The sequence below is a fragment of the Aotus nancymaae genome, unplaced genomic scaffold, assembly GCF_030222135.1.
Source record: "Aotus nancymaae isolate 86718 unplaced genomic scaffold, 86718_ANA_hifiasm-v0.15.2.pri h1tg000030l, whole genome shotgun sequence".
NCBI classification, from domain to species: domain Eukaryota; kingdom Metazoa; phylum Chordata; class Mammalia; order Primates; family Aotidae; genus Aotus; species Aotus nancymaae.
This window is the reverse complement of record NW_026988443.1, coordinates 27,593,530-27,610,520: the sequence shown is the minus strand read 5'-3', so window position 1 is coordinate 27,610,520 and position 16,991 is coordinate 27,593,530. Positions and strand designations below refer to the sequence as shown.

Below are 16,991 nucleotides of genomic sequence, written 5' to 3'. Positions count from 1 at the left end.
AGAAATAAAACTCAAAGTGTAGCCAGAACCAGCTCACAAACGGCCCTGCTGACCTGCTGGGTCTTTGGACTTTACTCTCTTCCCAGCCTGAAGTGAGGCTCCTTTTCTCCTTCCAGGCTTGGCTCAAATGTCACCTCTCTCATTGAAGTCTGATTAGGCTGCAGCCTTCTGCCACCCTCTACTTTCCACACCCTCCCCAGCCATATTTTTCTCCATAGGATATTGGCCATGTGAGATAGGTTTTGGCGGCTCCCCCAGTAGAAGCCCACAAGTGACTCACATATTGCTCTTCCTGCCTACATCTACTGAACCCACACCCTAGGGGTACCCACCCCTTTCAGGGCTCCTCCTCCCCAGAACAATCAAGTCTCAGGGGCCAAGCAAGCTGTGGAAGGTTGATTAATCCCCACCAAAGCTGCTGGTGTCCTAATCCCATGAGTGTGGTGACTATGTGATCTCACATGGCAAAAGGGAATTAAGGTCGCTAATCAGATGACCATAAAATAGGGGGTTATCCTGGATTGTTTGGGTGGGCCAGTATAATCACAGGGGCCCTTCGTGTGAAGGAGTGATGCTACGGAAGAAACCCTCCACCAGCCATGAGGAGGCTTTGAAGATGGAAGAGGTGGCATCTAGAATCTGGAAAAGGCAGGGAAGGAGATTCTCCCCTGGAGCCTCTAGAAGGAACACAGCCCTGAAAGACCTTGATCTCAGCCAGGTGAGATCCAGTTTGGACTTCTGACCTCCGGATCAGAAGATGCTGCCTCTACATCCAGGTGTGTGTTCTGTGGCTGCCCCAGGGCTCACAGGGACTCAGGTACTTCCATGTTCAGAAGTCCTTAGACAAGGCGCCTACCAGGTACACTCTTTCCTGCTTAGCGGGTGTGAGTCCTCTGAACCACATGCCGAAAGAGCAGCTGTGCTGCTGAGTTGACCTGCACATACCAATCCCACGGTGGGGCAGAAGAAAAGCCAAAGAGACGGGGGCTCCAGAGTCTACCCAGAGGCCTGGCTTACTGTGCTCTGTCCTCCCCACATCTTTCCTCGGTTTCTACTCAGAGACCATAGTTTGCTCTTGGGAAAATGGCCAGCCATCTCCTTTTGGATCTCAAGTCCCCCATCTGTAGAATGGGGAACCTGGAACAGATAGCATCAAAGCATCCTTCAGAATCTTACTCCCTAGGCCAGGCACAGTGGCTCACACCTATAATCCCAGCACTTTGGGAGGCCATGACAGTGGATCACCTGAGGTCAGGAGTTCGAGACCAGCCTGGCCAACATGGCGAAACCCTGTCTCTATTAAAAATACAAAAAAATTAGCCAGGCATGGTGGCTATGCTTGTAGTCCCACCTACTCAGGAGGTTGAAGCAGGAGGATCACTTCAGCCTGGGAGGCGGAGGCTGTAGTGAGCCAAGATCATACCACTGCTCTCCAGCCTGGGCCAATAGAGCGAGACTCTGTCTCAAAAAAGAAAAAGGAAAAAAAAAAAGAATCTTACTTCCTAAATGAGTGGCAAACAAACATATAAAATATGGTGAACATCATTAGCCATTAGAGAAATGCAAATTAAAACCACAACGAGATACCCCTGCACGCCAGCGAGAGTCAAATCTCATTTTAGAATCTTTTATTACGGTATACAAAAGCAGAGTCCACTAAATTGTGGTGTGTTACATGGAGCCAAAGAAGAGAAAAGGTTTCCTCTTAGAGCCTGAAAATAGAACATTGAAACACCCTTAACAAGAGTTTAAAGCAAGAACTATGATGAAATTCCCACAGCACCTCATGCAGTCCCATGTAATAAATTCTTGTTCCACTGGATCTTGGATTCGTATTCTCTGCTTTCATGAAGTCATTAAAAAAGTGTCCTAGAAATCCTGACTCAGTCCCGTGTTATACAAAAGAGTCCCAGAAATCCTCAGTCCGCTGTTACAAAAAAAAGAGTCCTAGAAATCCTGACTCCGTCCACTGTTATAATCTGAGAGCTGCTTAAGTGATGCTAGCTCAGACGCCTGTGCTCACGAGTCTATAAAATGCAGACAGTTGGAAGTACCTGGTCCAGCCATTTACCACCAGGCTTTAAAACTGTTCTTTTTGTTGATGACACCAACTGCACCCTGTAGCTTAGAGCCGGACCTTCAAGTGGGCATCAGAGAAAACCAAAAACTATCTGTAGATGACACAGACTTCATAGTTGTGGTTTATTTATTACTCCAACCAACAATATCAGAATGGAGGAGAGTAAACTTCTCTATCAGGAGACAGGACTAACTATTTCACAACAGTCTGGATCTGTGTTTTCCTTGAGGGTAAAGATATTCCGGGCAGTGAGGGCATTAACAAATCACCAGGGACTTCCCATAAACACACAAGTTCTAAAATACATAATAATTCATTAATAACATTTTGTCTATTTAAGTTTAACCTGGGGAAGCCTGAGTATCTCTGCCAATTTGACAATTCTTCTCACATAAATCTTATCATAGGAACACAAACAAACCTAGCATCTCTCATTTTATATAAGGTGGATGAACAAATCTCTGTCACTTTCCAAGGCTCCTCTAGGAAATTACCGTAGGTGTGCAAGATATCCCGAAAGTTCCTATTTATTTATTTATTTATTTCCTATCTAATTTGGCAAGGCAACATCTAAAGAGCTATCAGAGATTTGGATGCTTGATGAATATATGCTCATGCGTGCCTGAGAAACAATCTTGGCGGCTCATTTAATTGATATGAAGGCATTAAAAAATAAACAGACCCAAGAGTATCAAAGACATATGTCCCCATAAAAACCTGCACACAAATGCTTCTGGCGTCATTCATGATAGCTAAAAGTGGAAGCATTCTAAATGTGTATCACCTGATGAATGGAAAAACACAATGTGGTATACCCATACCATGGAGTGTCAATCAGCCGTAAGGGGAACAAAGCCCTGATAGTGCTCCAGCACGGATGATCCTTGACAACATTATGCTAAGTGGAAGCCAGACATAAAGGGCCACATACTGTGTAATTCCATTTCTACGAAATGGCCAGAATAGGGAAATCTGTGGAAACGGAAAATAGATCAGGGGTTGCCAAGGGGTTAGGGGTAGCGGGAGAGTAGCAGGAAGTGTCTGCTGACGAGCGTGGGCTTTCCTCTTGTAATGTTCTACCAGTAGACGGGGTGGTGTTTGCAGAGCCTAGCCATATGCTAAAAACCATTGACCCATCCTCTTTAAAAAGGCGGACAGGATCTCAATTTCTTCAAAAGCCTGTGCAGACACGAACTGCAAAATAAATAAGTAAAATAGACAGAGACGTAGCTTGCTCCCGAGCGAGGAATTTTTGTTGTGCCCTATTCTCGGGCATTACAAATTAAACATAAAACGCCATAAAGTATTCTGGTATGATACAGAACCTTTGCTGTCCAGAATCACCTCTCCTGTTTGAGGCAGTGGTATCCATCAGTAACCAAGGAGGCAAGCTCGTGAAACCAGAGCAGATTTTACTAAAATGTAATATCTTTCAGTTTCTTTCCAGAACCAGGTATTATAAAACAACATAAATAAAATTCACTTTCCAAATTTTGTCCCTCACAGTACTCTTTCATATTCTAAAACAAACTGACACTTAACTAGGACAGGAATTCTGCGAGGTCAAAACAATTTTCATAATAATGCCAAAATGTTATTTATGTTAACATGCAATGAGTCCATCACTGCTATTCTCAAACGAATTCTTTCAAGTGTCTCCATTTCTAATGCAGTGCACAGCAACAGTGTTAGCCCACATAAACAAAAGCTCTTTGGGAAATCTCAGTAAGTTTTAAGACCGCAGAGAGGAAGGTCACATCTTAAAACATAGCATTGAATGAGAAAGGGAGGAGGAGGAGAAATGGTAGACCATCTACGTGAATTAAAAGTACCTACATGGAAAACAGCAATAGTGCTTTGTTCGAGTGTTTTTTTAAAGGCACCCAAGATACACCGGAACAACTGCCTGCCGTGGGAGAGGGAGGCATAGGAGAAATCTCATTCAAAGGGAATAAAACAGGAGAGGGAACTCACATAGACCACTGATCGTGGACTTCCATGTACTGCGGAGTGTGCTTAACTCACCCTCTGCACCAGAGGCTTCCTCCTTCCCTCCCACAGAAAAACAACCCCCGGGTCCCCCTGCTGCAGATGCAGCTCCTCAGGACAGAGCTGAGGCCATCCAGAGACCCTCCCCTGGGCTCCCAGCATCATCTGGGAAGACTTTCTCCAGCAAATCCACACAAGGTGAGGAGCAGGGGCAAGTCCATCTCCTAAGGAGCAGCATTGCAGGGTAGGGAAGGCCGGTGGTGAGGCGGGCACACTGAGCAGTCAGAGGTCACCAACACTGACTAAAGGACTGGGCCAGTTGCAGGCCCCGAGCGGGAGCACCGGCCGACCGGCAAGCACACCAGTACAGACACAGGCAGAAGTGGACGGCGGGACCCACCACACCCTCATCCGGGTAAGAGCACATGTTCAAGGTGCATGCATTGGACAGCCCCGTGCCCAGGGTGTTGGGGAAGGATGAACAACAAACCCAGTAGTGATACATGAAGAAGCCACAGTGAAGCGCCAGGAGCCCAAGGCAAAAAGTTCTTTGCAGGCAAAGAAAAGTCACAGAAAAGTCATAGAGTCCAGTCCCACCGACACACACTGGAAGGCACACGCTCCATCACTTTAAGCCAGCAACAGAGATACTCGTCGTCAACACCAAGCAACTCCCCTGGTTTCTGCGTAACCAGCACTCTGGTCAGGAAACTTGCTGCTTGCCAAAGAAGCATGCCTTACTGTCATACAGTGCATCGGCTGTGACATTGCTAGTAGGACATTTTTTGTCGTGAGCTGTCATAGGACAACTTCTTGTTTTTGAGTGTTAGTGCAGGCTGTGCATCGTGAAGTCCTCACACCCAGGGGTACGGTGAGGCACAAAGGCAGCCCGACCCCTGCATGCACACAGGAGCCCCATCCGGTGATACAGCAAATAATCACAGCAATGCTCCTGCCCTCCAGAAACTCATCCAAAACGCCGGCCTCTTCATCCTATCCAACCCCTTTGGTGAGCAAGCCCCTCTGTCCCCCACCGTGTCATCTTCCCTCCGTCCCCCTCGGTGCTCTCCTCAAGCCCAGCCGCCGACTCGGCCGAGCTGGTCCCCGTGGACTTCACAGCCCCCAGCAATCAAATCAGGACAGGCTTCTGCCTTGGCTCTGTCATCTTTGGGAACAGGGATATGATCGGTAAGTCTCAGCACTGAAAAGAGATGCGGGGCCCCTTCTTCAAAAGTCATTAAGCATTAAATGATGAATAATCATTTAATTATTCAATTAATCATTAAGACAGCAGCAGAGCATTAAACCAAGCTCAGGGCCTGAAGCCAGCCCTGCCCCCTCTTGAATGTGGAGACGTGAGCTTATCTCCAGCCTGGGACCCATTAACGTGTCCTGTCGTGACCAGGGGTCATCATCGGTCTCGTCACTAACTGCTCTGAAAGCAACCCGGAATCTCATCCACCCCCACCAACAACTTGCTGAAATTTGTCTGAACACAAATTGCAAACTGAACTACAAGGTGAAGGAAAAACAAGGGTTTTCTATATGAGTTTTTAAAAGTTGTGAAAAGTCCTGCCTGACCACAGAGCTATACCCTAAATCCCAGGAGCCCCTGGCCCTGCTGCAATTGTCCTCTCTCACCCAAGGCAGGGACAGTGGGGACAGGACAGAGGGTAGGGGTTGCTGTGGGCACCCAGAGGGCAGAGGCCGAAGGGGTGTGAGCTGTGCCCAGGGACACCACCTCAGGGAGAGACACCGCACTCACCAGGTGGCCCTGGGAGTCCTGGAGGAGTGGCTGCCGTGGACTCCCTTTCCGCTGTGACTTTCCTTAACCTCTGGTTTTAGGGAAATCACTGAAGTCAGGATATTTGCTCAGAAGACAGGATATTTAATCAAGAACAAGCAGTTCAAAGCACATCCACAATCATTAAGAAGCTGCAGAGACACAGGCAAAAGTACCGCAGGGAAAGAGATGGACTGCAAGGGTCCATCCCAAAGACTCCAGCTGCACGGCAATGAATAAATGCATTCAGACACAAATTTCCAGTGAACACGTGGGCTGGGGGGTCGTGAGCTCCTCACAGGTAACTCGTTGCAGTTCTGTGACACTGCCTAGCCTGCCGTCTCCCCATTTACTCAGTATAGATTTGATAACAGAGACACTGTGACTTCGGGTCACAGTGAAGGAGGCTGAACACTCCTTGTATTGAATCAATGCTCGTCTGAATAATGAAGGTACAATCTCACAGGCCTCCAGGAAGGCCATCGGCAAAAAGTCCCGCCAGTGGACAGACACCTGATCAGGTAGGAGCAGGAGCAGGAGATGCTTGAGGAAGCGAAAGCAAACAGTCAACACACTGGTAGAGAAAGATTACACGCCAGATTCCGAGCCTAAACACCATTAGAGGGTAATCGCCCCCCTCCCCCGTCGACCTCCCGCTGAGAGTGCCATCTGGCTCAAAGGTTAGTTTTAAGACCACGTGAGGAAACAAGTTATTCAGATGAATTCCTTTGTGTACTTGAGCTATTTGCTTTTCTTATTAACTAAAGGTAAAGGGGATTTAGGCTGCCTTCAGCGGAAACTTCTACTGAAACTATGCAAACTTCTTGGCCTTCCAAGGTTTGTGACTATTTTCTATAACTTTCTCTAATATTTTTCCCTTAATATTTTTGCCACCACCCTGAGTAAATCCCCACAATGGCCCAAGAGGGCAGGGAGGCCACACATCCTGGAAAGGGGAACCCCCCTACCCAGAGCGCCCCTCAACCTATGAGAGACAGAGTTAGTGGGTCAACACCCCAATTTCCAGTGCCATTGGCCATTGCTCACTGCCCCCACCCTGCCTGCCTCACCATCCCCAGCATCCAAAGCACCACAAGTCAGAAAGCCGTTGAATCTCAGGGTAAGAACAAAGTCTCACACGCCCGCTCATGATGAACCCAGGGCAAAACACTGTCCGCCATGGTTCAAAAGAGGCGGCCCTCTTCCCTTCCAGATGGAAAGAAGAGGTGTCACTGAGCCATACCCAGAAGAACAGGGGAGGCCCCGGTACAGCCAATGCCCTCCCAAAAATTCAAGAGGAAACCTCACACAAGCCTTCGGGAGGCCGTCTGCAGCAAGCCATGGTTCTGTAGTCCAAACAGAGTCAGGGAAAAAGAGGGAGGTTTAAAACGATGCAGCCTCCCAGGCCCAAGTGAGAGGCTGGGTCAGCTGGGCAGGAGTGACCGTGCAAGGGTCACAGTGAAGGAGGCTGAACACTCCTTGTATTGAATCAATGCTCGTCTGAATAATGAAGGTACAATCTCACAGACCTCCAGGAAGGCCGTCGGCAAAAAGTCCCGCCAGGGGACAGACACCTGATCAGGTGGGAACAAGAGCAGATGATGCTTGAAGCGAAAGCAAACAAACAGCAAATCCAAGACCTGGCTAAAAAGTGAGAACCACAGAAAGGCTTTACACAATTCCAGGTTGCTTGCTGAACAAGAACGCCCACGAACCCCTCTCCACGGCACAGGATGTTAAAAGAGGCCTTGCCACAGTCACTTGAGACAGGTTTCAGGACAAACTAGAGACACATTTCAGGGAAAACACACCGAAGAAGACTCTTCAACCGTGTCCCTCAAAACAGCCCTGAGAAGCAACAGTCATCAGAGACTTCCCAGAAGATACCCTCGACCCTTAGAGTTCTGGCCCCAGTTCCGTAGTGGGTGAGGTCCCCCCAACCACCCCGCCAACCACAACCAGCAAACCTGTGGGGTCTTTCTCTTCTTCCTGGAGGAGCCCAGTGTAGACTGGAGGCATCAAGACTAGTTCCTAGGGCCAACTGAGGCCTCCAGTGCGGTACCTACCGCCTATTACCTACAGCTGAGGCCCCACCAATACATGCAAGAAACCCTTCTCTTCTAAAGAGCTGGGCGTCACAGGCTGCCCATGGTTTCCGTGATTTCCAAAGGTCAATCCAGGGTCAGCCCAATCATCAGCTCTTCAGCATCCCTCCCTGGCTCTCCTGAGTTAGATTTAGAAGATAGGGGCTCCACCTGTGGAGGCTGGACATGCTCCAACCTCGGCTATGCTGTCTGTATACAGAGCAAATGAGAGGACCCGACACTGCTAGGATAATCCACACCACAATCCTCTGAGCAGTGCGCCTGGCTTTAACAGATGTATTCTTGGAGGCGTGTTTGCAATTGACCCCAAATCTGATACTCCAACACTGTGGCCACCACACTCACAGGAAACCAGAAACTTCTGACAATAATGACCTGCAACACTGATTTGGTCTATGCCATGTGGCAGCCGACGTTCTAGTGTCATTATTTAGAGTGTCCTGGGATAACAGCCACCTCTGCAGAGAGCCTCTTCAATGCCTTGGAAACAGCCAGCAGCACTTCTACGGTGCACACACCTCACCCAGCTCTGTTCATCTCCAAATGTTACCTTCTTCTGTGGCACAACCATGGTATCACAAGGTGCTAATTGGAATCTTAAGCACCAAGTTCACAGGACCAGCTGCGTGCACAAATGACAGCCAGGTCTGCATGACCGGGAAGGAGGCTCCAATGGCCACGCCCAACACCACTGAGACATTTCTCCTAGAATTCAACTCCATGCTGATTCTTGTAATAGAAAGAGACTCTGTGTGATACCTGGGGCCATCAACCAACTCAGGGCGAAAGCTAGAACCTGCTTCCCTACACCAAGGCATAGAGGCACTCCTTGTTGCGCCAGCTGTGTTTCCAAAGCTTGCTTCTGGTGCTCTGTGCCATTCCTGGGACAACCTCAGCAAGGAGCAATTATGCTGCTGCTAAACTTGTGAATGAGGGGCTGCCCCAAAGCAAGCTCTGCAGTCACCCAGAAAGAAAGCTTCTCAAAAATCTGCAGGAAGATTCCTTCCTCCTACTCAGCAACACTTCCATGGGTTGTATGGAATTCCTGGGGAGGTTTTTAGGGCAGGTGTACAAGAAGTCCAACAAGAGAAGGGCCGAACCATCCACGGAGGATGGTGCAGCAAAGCGGCAGCCAAAACACTGTTGGAGACCCCCCTCGCATCCAGGGTGCCAAAGGGAGGTGCCCACCCTGCTCCCCAGGATCTTTTAGGCCACCTCCTAATTAGTGGAGACTTCAAATGCATCCAACTTTTCTTCCACCTCTGTCTCCTGCTGGTCCTTATAAGAACCTTCTCCAATCTTTCCCCTGAATGAGGAACTACTCATAAAGAGGAACTACTGAGGTTTGTGGTTACACAGAAATGTATTCACCACAATGAAGATTACCTCAAGATCTTGCTCCCCACAAAACCAACTGTTTCATTTAATTGTAGCTCATATTTTAACTACAATAGTAAAGGACCGAAAGATTTATGTTGCACTTTATGCTCTCAAAAACCTTTAGGGGGTGTGTGTGTGTGTGTAGAGACAGGGTCTCACTATGTTGCCCTGGCTGAGATCCTTTAGGCTTGCATAAGGAGAAACACAGTAAGAACCAAGTTCCAGTTGATCGGGCTGCCTCAACCAACAAGAGGATAGAGTTTATATCCAATAGGGCTGGAGTTTGGAAGAGCTGTAGTTGTCAACTTTCCCAGGATTGCTCTGGGTCCTTTAAGCAGTGCACAGAAATAGGAGGAGATCAACAAGGTCCAGAAGAGAAACGCTGCCAAACTTCAATATAGCAAATGAGAACCACTTATCGAGGGCTCACTCCAACTCGGAACATTACAAAGCAGCAGTTCTCAGTTGGGGCAATTTTGTCCCCCTAGCACCTCCCCAGAGACATTGGACAATGTCTGAAGACATTTTTGATTGGCAAAACTAAGGTGGGGATGGAGTGGAGGGTGCTACTGGTGTCTTGTGGGTAGAGCCAGAGATGCTGCTAATCATCCCATGCACAAGTCAGTCTGCAACAAGGAATGATTTGGCCCCAAATGGCAATATTCCTCAGGGTGAGAAGCTCTGGTCTAAAATAAAGGCACTTGAAACACTCCTCGCCCCAGACGTCCAATCTTTACGTCATGACCCCTCTGAGCATCTTAGTTAAGCTATTGCCTTTGCTTCTAGGGGAAAAAAAAATTTATATATGCATACACAAAAACAAAGCTTTGCAATTTAGGGGGGTAAGGTGACAGAGCAGGAGCCTCGCCATTGTGGACTAGCACCTCATTTTAAAATCCACCTTAATCAAAAACCACCTAAAGCCAAAGGGCGTCAGCCTAATGGCTAAGGTCAGCATGACCATAAACCACAAATAACATCTCCAACCAGAAACATTCCAAACTCCTCCCCAACCACAGACATGCTAGACCCAAGATAACCCCACTCCAGCTGGGAAGATGTCAGCCCCAAGATAACCTCCCCTCTGCCCAGAAACATTCCAACCCTGCCATAAACTTCTCCCAAACCCAGAAACATTCCAAGCTTGTGAAAAGCCCCTCATCCCAAAACCAATATGTACTCTTAGTCTGTAAGAGAAAGCACTCCTGTCCAAAATCGGCCAGAGACCCCTCTCAGGTTTTATCTAAAGTAAATCTGTCTTTAACTGTTAAAGCTGCATTTCATGTTTCTTTCCTCTTTAACTCTTACACAAGGGTTCATCAATCCCTGATGCCCATTCAGGAACACCCCTCAATCCCAGACCCCCAGAGATACTGAGGTCAGGTACTCCTTTTAGTGAGTATTCCCATTTTTAAAAATCTTTTTAAATAAAAAGAATGCTGCTGCAAAAAAAACTTTTTGCATATATGACCTCATTGAAACCTCTGAGTCATCCAACCAGGTCTGGACTACTCAGATCGCCATGAGACAAAGAAGATTGGGGCACCAAGGGGTTTAGATAACTTCTCCAAGGTGACACAGCCAATGAGTGGTAAAGGACAGGAATGCCGCCCCACCCCCACCACAGCTGCCACCAGCACTCCAGGTTCTGACACCCCACGGTGTGGAATCTCACAGTGGGATCCTAGCTTACCCAGGATGGTCCATCTCCACCCTAGCTTTCCCTCTGGCTCACACAGGTGAAGTGCAAAGGCTGAGCTCGAGAGAAACCATCAGAGGTATCTAGCCAGCCACAGCACACTGCCCTCAACAGTGATAGTCACTCTCCTGGCCAGACGCACAGGCATGGATGTGGATGACATCAGGTGTGGAACAGAAGCAGTACACTCCTCAAGTCCCACATGTTTGTGGGAAGCCAATCATGCCCAGACTCTCTCCCAGGTACAGAAAGGCCCAGGTGCAGCTCTGACAGGCTCGCCGCTCCTGGCGAGGAAACCTCCAGGCGTCAGTCAGCTCCTCTTAATCAGCCCCTCTTCATCTCTGACCAGGATCACCAGTCTGCCAGGCCCCTTCCTGCGGTCCTCGGGAGGCCAGCAGTCTGCCAATATCTGGAACTTAATGAAATAAGAGTAAAAGTGAATCCCTTACGTTGCCTCATTTTTCCTCCATTGAACCTCTTTCTGGTTTCCTGTCTCTCTCTGCCTTTGTTTCATAGCCACAGGCTGCATTTGGACCAGGTGAGCTAGTAGTCATGCAGGAGTCAAGCTTGCTGTCCTCCTCTAGCTGGACACTATGGTCTGGGACTGACTCCCAGCTCAGAAATTTGACCCCAGGAAGCTCATCCTCTGTCTTCACATCCTAGTAGTCACCCTTTTGGTCTGATTGCTATTGAAAACCACCCAACACAATACCTGCAACTCTGTTAGAAGCCGATGGCAATCAAGAAACTGCATTCCACCAGACTGCATTCAGCGGTGCATGTGTCTTCGAGTTTGCAAATACGAGTCTAAAATCTGTGTTTCAGAAAACAACAGTCAACCAGATTTAGCAGGTGCCATTTGCCATAGGTACACCAAACCAATTTTTTAAATAAGTAAAACATTATTATTATCATTATTATTTGAGACTGAGTCTCACTCTATCGCCCAGGCTGGAATGCAGTGGCACCATCTCCACTCACTGCAACCTCCACCTCCTAGGTTCAAGCCATTCTCATGCCTCAGCCTCCCGAGTAGCTGGGATTACAGGCATGCACCACCATGCCCAGGATAATTTTTGTATTTTTAGTAGAGACAGAGTTTCACTATGTTGGCCAGGCTGGTTTCAAACTCCTGACCTCAAGTGATCCACCTGCCTTGGCCTCCCAAAGTGCTGGGATTATAGGCATGAGCCACAACACCTGGCCAAAACATTATTTTTTTTTTTTTTTTTTTTTTTTTTTTTGAGACGGAGTTTCGCTCTTGATACCCAGGCTGGAGCGCAATGGCGCGATCTCGGCTCACCGCAATCTCCGCCTCCTGGGTTCAGGCAATTCTCCTGCCTCAGCCTCCTGAGTAGCTGGGATTACAGGCACGCGCCACCGTGCCCAGCTAATTTTTTTTTTTGTATTAGTAGAGACGGGGTTTCACCATGTTGACCAGGATGGTCTCAAAACATTATTTTAAAGCTAAGCTCCCCAACCCCCTTGCTGTTCCTTTGAGTCCCCTCTCTCCCCGGGACAAACCCCATTCAACTCTGATGTGCACCCATCTCTGGATATTTCTCACACAGGGCAGTCATGTAGCCAGTACTAATGTGTCCTGATGTCTAGTGCATTTGTCAACTAACAGAAAAGGGATTTGGGGAGAGTTTTTTTGTTTTTGTTTTTGTTTTTTTGAGACTGGTTGGAGTACAGTGGCGCGATCTTGGTTCACTGCAACCTCCACCTCCCAGGCTCAAGTGATTCTCCTGCCTCAGTCTCCCAAGTAGTTGGGACTATAGGCATGCGCCACCACATCCAGCTAATTCTTTTTGTATTTTTAGTAGAGATGGGGTTTCACCATGTTGGCCAGGCTGATCTCAAGTGATCCTCCCACCTCAGCCTCCCAAAGTGCTGGGATTAGAGCTTGGCTAGAAAACAGATCTTCCTGTCCCCAGCTGAGCCCTATTCAGGATCAATCTCTTAGGAGGGCCCTCTCTCCTTTCCTGGGCTGAATCTCATCCCCATGATTGTACAAGGGTGGCTTTTGGGAAGAGGATGGGAAAAGTCCAGCCCAGAACCAGGCCCTACAGCAGAAGGCAAAAAAAAAAAAGTTGATTCCCTTGACTCTGGCCCCCTAAGGGCAACGTGAGCCCCACTAACCATGAGTCCAACTCCTTGTTGCCTGGAGAGCAGCACCACAGCTCAGGATGGCTTGGGGGATGCATTGGATGAGGGAGAGGCAGGCCCACAGAGGTGAGATGAATGTATCAAGATCACACAGCAGTCAGGGCACGGTAGGGACGAGACCTGTGCTCATGGACTGGGCCACTTTGCATTTCTGAATGGGCAGCAGCATCAGAACCTTCCTACTCCTCATCCCACCGACAGCAGTCTGTATGCATGGGGGTCTCCTTGACCCTGCACCTGGCACAGAGAGAAGCCAGCCAGCTGCAGATAGCGACGCCCAGGGCCTCTGAGTTGCCGCATTGCACCTGGGGCATCCTGCACCGAGGTGGACAGTTTCCAGTCAAGAGGGACTAGGAGACCCGACCTGGGAACTCTATGTGGCACCAGAGTGCCCCCTGCTGGCTCACCGCCAAGCAACCCAAACCTCATGTCTGCATCTAAGACTTCTTGTGGCTCCCGCCTGGGAGAGCTAAGGGTTGGGTTCCGGGCACACCTTCTCCTAGGAAGTTTCTCCTGGACCTGCTCTATCCAACCTCTGTCTCAGTTGCCGGCTGCAAGGCCCCCGGCTGTTTTCCATTCCTGCCCCACCCAGAGTTTTCCCTATTCATGTGGGGTACCCCCAGGACACTGGGAGCAAAGCCCTTGTTTAAGGAATCGTCTTCAGCATCAGGGCAGAGGAGGAGCCCGCCCATGGCACGGTGGGTGCTGGGGTCTCAGGGAGGCCTGTCCACCATAGGCAGCGGCATTATTTTCCTAATTGTTCTGCGATTCCCATCTCTCTAGAGAAAAGGGCTTCAGATCTGACTGTTGGTGAACGAGATAGCCACAAGGGGGCAGCAGAGACAAAAAGCGTTGCCTGAAAAGCATTTGCTGAAGTTCTCCATCCACGAGGTGGAGCAGTTCCCAGTCCTGGCGGCACACAGGATTCACCTGGGGAGCTTTAAACACTACCGATACCAAATTCTCACCCCTACAAATTCTGGTTCAATGGCCCCGGGGTGCCATCCTAACTTTTTTTTTTTTTTTGAGACAGAGTCTTAATCTGTCGCCAGGCTGGAGTGCAGTGGCACAATCTCGGCTAACTGCAACCTCCGCCTCCCGGGTTCAAGCAATTCTCCTGCCTCAGCCTCCCGAGTAGCTGGGAGTACAGGCACATGCCACCACGCCCAGCTAATTTTTGTATTTTTAGTAGAGACGGAGTTTCACCATGTTGGCCAGGATGGTCTCGATCTCTTGACCTCGTGATCCGCCCGTCTCGGCCTCCCAAAGTGCTGGGATTACAGGCTTGAGCCACTGTGCTCGGCCCCTAACATCTTTTAACAATCTCCCAAGGGAAACTTTAAAATGGAGAAGGGAGTGGAGGAGGGAAAGAGTGACCTTTCAGGCCACTCTTCTACTGGGCTAGGGCTGAGGACAACTGGTCTAGACCCTTGTGACTGCAAAGCGTGGCTCGTGGACCACCAGCATCAAGGCCACCTGAGAGCTTGTTAGAAACGAGGACCTCCCGCAAACCTACTGAATCAGAATCTGCAATTTAACAGATTCTCCAGGGAATTCATGTGCACATTAAAAGTCGAAGAACTTGCGGTCTCAGTTACCAAAAAGGCGCTTGGGAGGTCCTGGCCCAATGCCACATCTACACTCTGTGGATGCAGAAGTTAAAGCCCCAAGGGAGGAGTCCCTCTGTCCAAGGTCATTGGCTGTACATTCAGTAGGATGGCACAGACCTGAAGACCCTGACTCCAGGACCACTGCTCCCTCTCCCGCAGCACCCTGCTCCTCCAACCCAGAGTGCGCCTGGGCACAAGAGGGTGAGAAATGGTGGCAGGAGTTTGGTGGGGTCTTTGAACTTCCCTGTTAGCACATGTCCTGTGGGGATGCCAGGGTTGACTAAGATACCATTCCTGGCTCAAGGAGCCTCTATCCTCACAGCTGACTCCAGACAGACACAGGTGGTATCAGCCAAACACAGCCTCTTACCTTGAGTCATGTAATAGATCCATCTCCAAATCTAGGAAAACAGAGAAGGGAGAAAAAGACCAGTTTGGATTTGCAACCTGGGAAGACTTCCTGCAGTCCGGGGGGTGCAGGAGGAGGGTGGGTTAGGTTTCAGGGGCTGGTGGAGGGAGGGGCTGCATTTCAGACCAAAAGACCAAGATGAATGTAGGGTGTTGACATGCAAGAAAGGATCCACAGGACCAGGGCATAGGTAAAGGCTGGGCAGTTGTGGGAGATAAAGCTGAGATGGGACAGGGCCTCAGGGCACAGACCAGACCCTAAAAGCAGTCAGAACACTTGGGCCAAGTAGAGCCAATTCAGACCCTGGGCTGGAGGCCACAGAGAGTCATGGAAGGTGTTTGAGCCAGGGGAGGAGTCTGGGCCTTGGAAAGACCTTCTGGCATCAGTCCTGTCGTGTTTTGGAGATGATGCAACAAAGAGAGAGGCTACAGGAACCCTCATCCTGAGGGCTGACTGACGACGTGGCTCAAGGCTTATCCATCTCAAGGTCACCAGCCTTTGCCAGAGCATCAGCCCTTGGAAGGTGCCCTGCAAACGACCATCTCTAAGGGAAACCAGCCTTTAACCCAAGGGCTATTTCATTCTCAAGGTCCAGGCTGGGCGTGGTGGCTCATACCTGTAATCCCAACACTTTGAGAGGCAGAAGTGGGCGGATCACTTGAGATCAGGAGTTTGAGACCAGCCTGGGCAACGTAGTGAAACCCTGTCTCTACAAAAAATACAAATATACAAATATATATATATATATATATATATATATATCTCCAAGTGTGGTGGCATGTGCCTGTAGTCACAGATACTTGGGAGACTGAGGTGGGAAGATTGCTGGAGCCTGGGAGACACTAGTAAGTCAGGATCACACCACTGCACTCTGGCCTGGGTGACAGAAAAAGACCCCATCTCCAAAAAAGTAAAATAATAAATAAATAAAACTTAAGGTCCAGATCAGAACAGGAAAAGTGGGTCATACTCTTGTGAGCTTGAGCTCGTTACACTGTGGGGTGGGGACGGCCATAGAAATTCCCTCCAGAGACTACAGTGACACTCACCTGTGGTAATTCATGTTACCTACCTGGCATCTAGCCGGGGCACAATGTCACGGTGACTCCATTCTACCTGCTTTTCCCAGGACTTCCACGATGCAGGCAGTAGGAAAGTTCCTCTTCAAAGTTTCCTTTCTTATTTAAGAAAAATCCTAAGTATAGAAATTACAGTTTGTTTTAAACACTTTCTTCAAAGCCTTCTTGCTTTCTGCTCGTAGCTCTTTGTTAAGCCCTGTCTATGTGGCTGTTAGACACACTCACAGGCACGTAGTACATTCTATGTCCTTGTACTTTAACCAAGGTATCTGTGCTGGACGTGCTAACAGGCGTGTCCCAGCTCGCAGCCTATGCCCCTTCCTTATTTGGACTTCTTTTTGTTCTCCATTGCTTTTATCTGTTCGGAAAAGTTTTAAGTTGTTAGCCAGTCAGGTTTTAGTTTAGATTACGAGGTCTGACTCTAACCAACAGAGATCAGACACAGCAGTAAGGACTACCCCAAATGCTTAAGGGATAAATATGTCTGCTTTTCCTTTGTTCGTTGTACTCTCATGGCAAGATTGCTAATGAGGATACCCTTTCTGCAGGAAGTAAAAAGAACTGCTTTGCTGAGAGATCCTTTGTCCCAGTACTGACTTTTCTTTGTGACACCGAAATTTACATATAACACATGACTTTGCACCATCGTAGTACTCTCAGTATTCTCTGGAGCCCCTTGAGTTGCTCC

At 48.8% G+C, this 16,991-nt stretch overlaps 1 long non-coding RNA gene across 1 annotated transcript; it reads right to left on the bottom strand.

Moving 5' to 3' along the window:
- Positions 1 to 11,754: 11,754 nt before the first annotated feature.
- Positions 11,755 to 16,407, bottom strand: LOC105706865 (uncharacterized). The gene is made up of 4 exons (XR_010344782.1): positions 16,297 to 16,407; positions 15,841 to 15,933; positions 15,186 to 15,216; positions 11,755 to 11,850 (listed from the first exon to the last, which is right to left on the bottom strand). It is a non-coding gene; the product is annotated as an uncharacterized LOC105706865 (long non-coding RNA).
- Between the last annotated feature and the right edge of the window lie 584 nt (positions 16,408 to 16,991).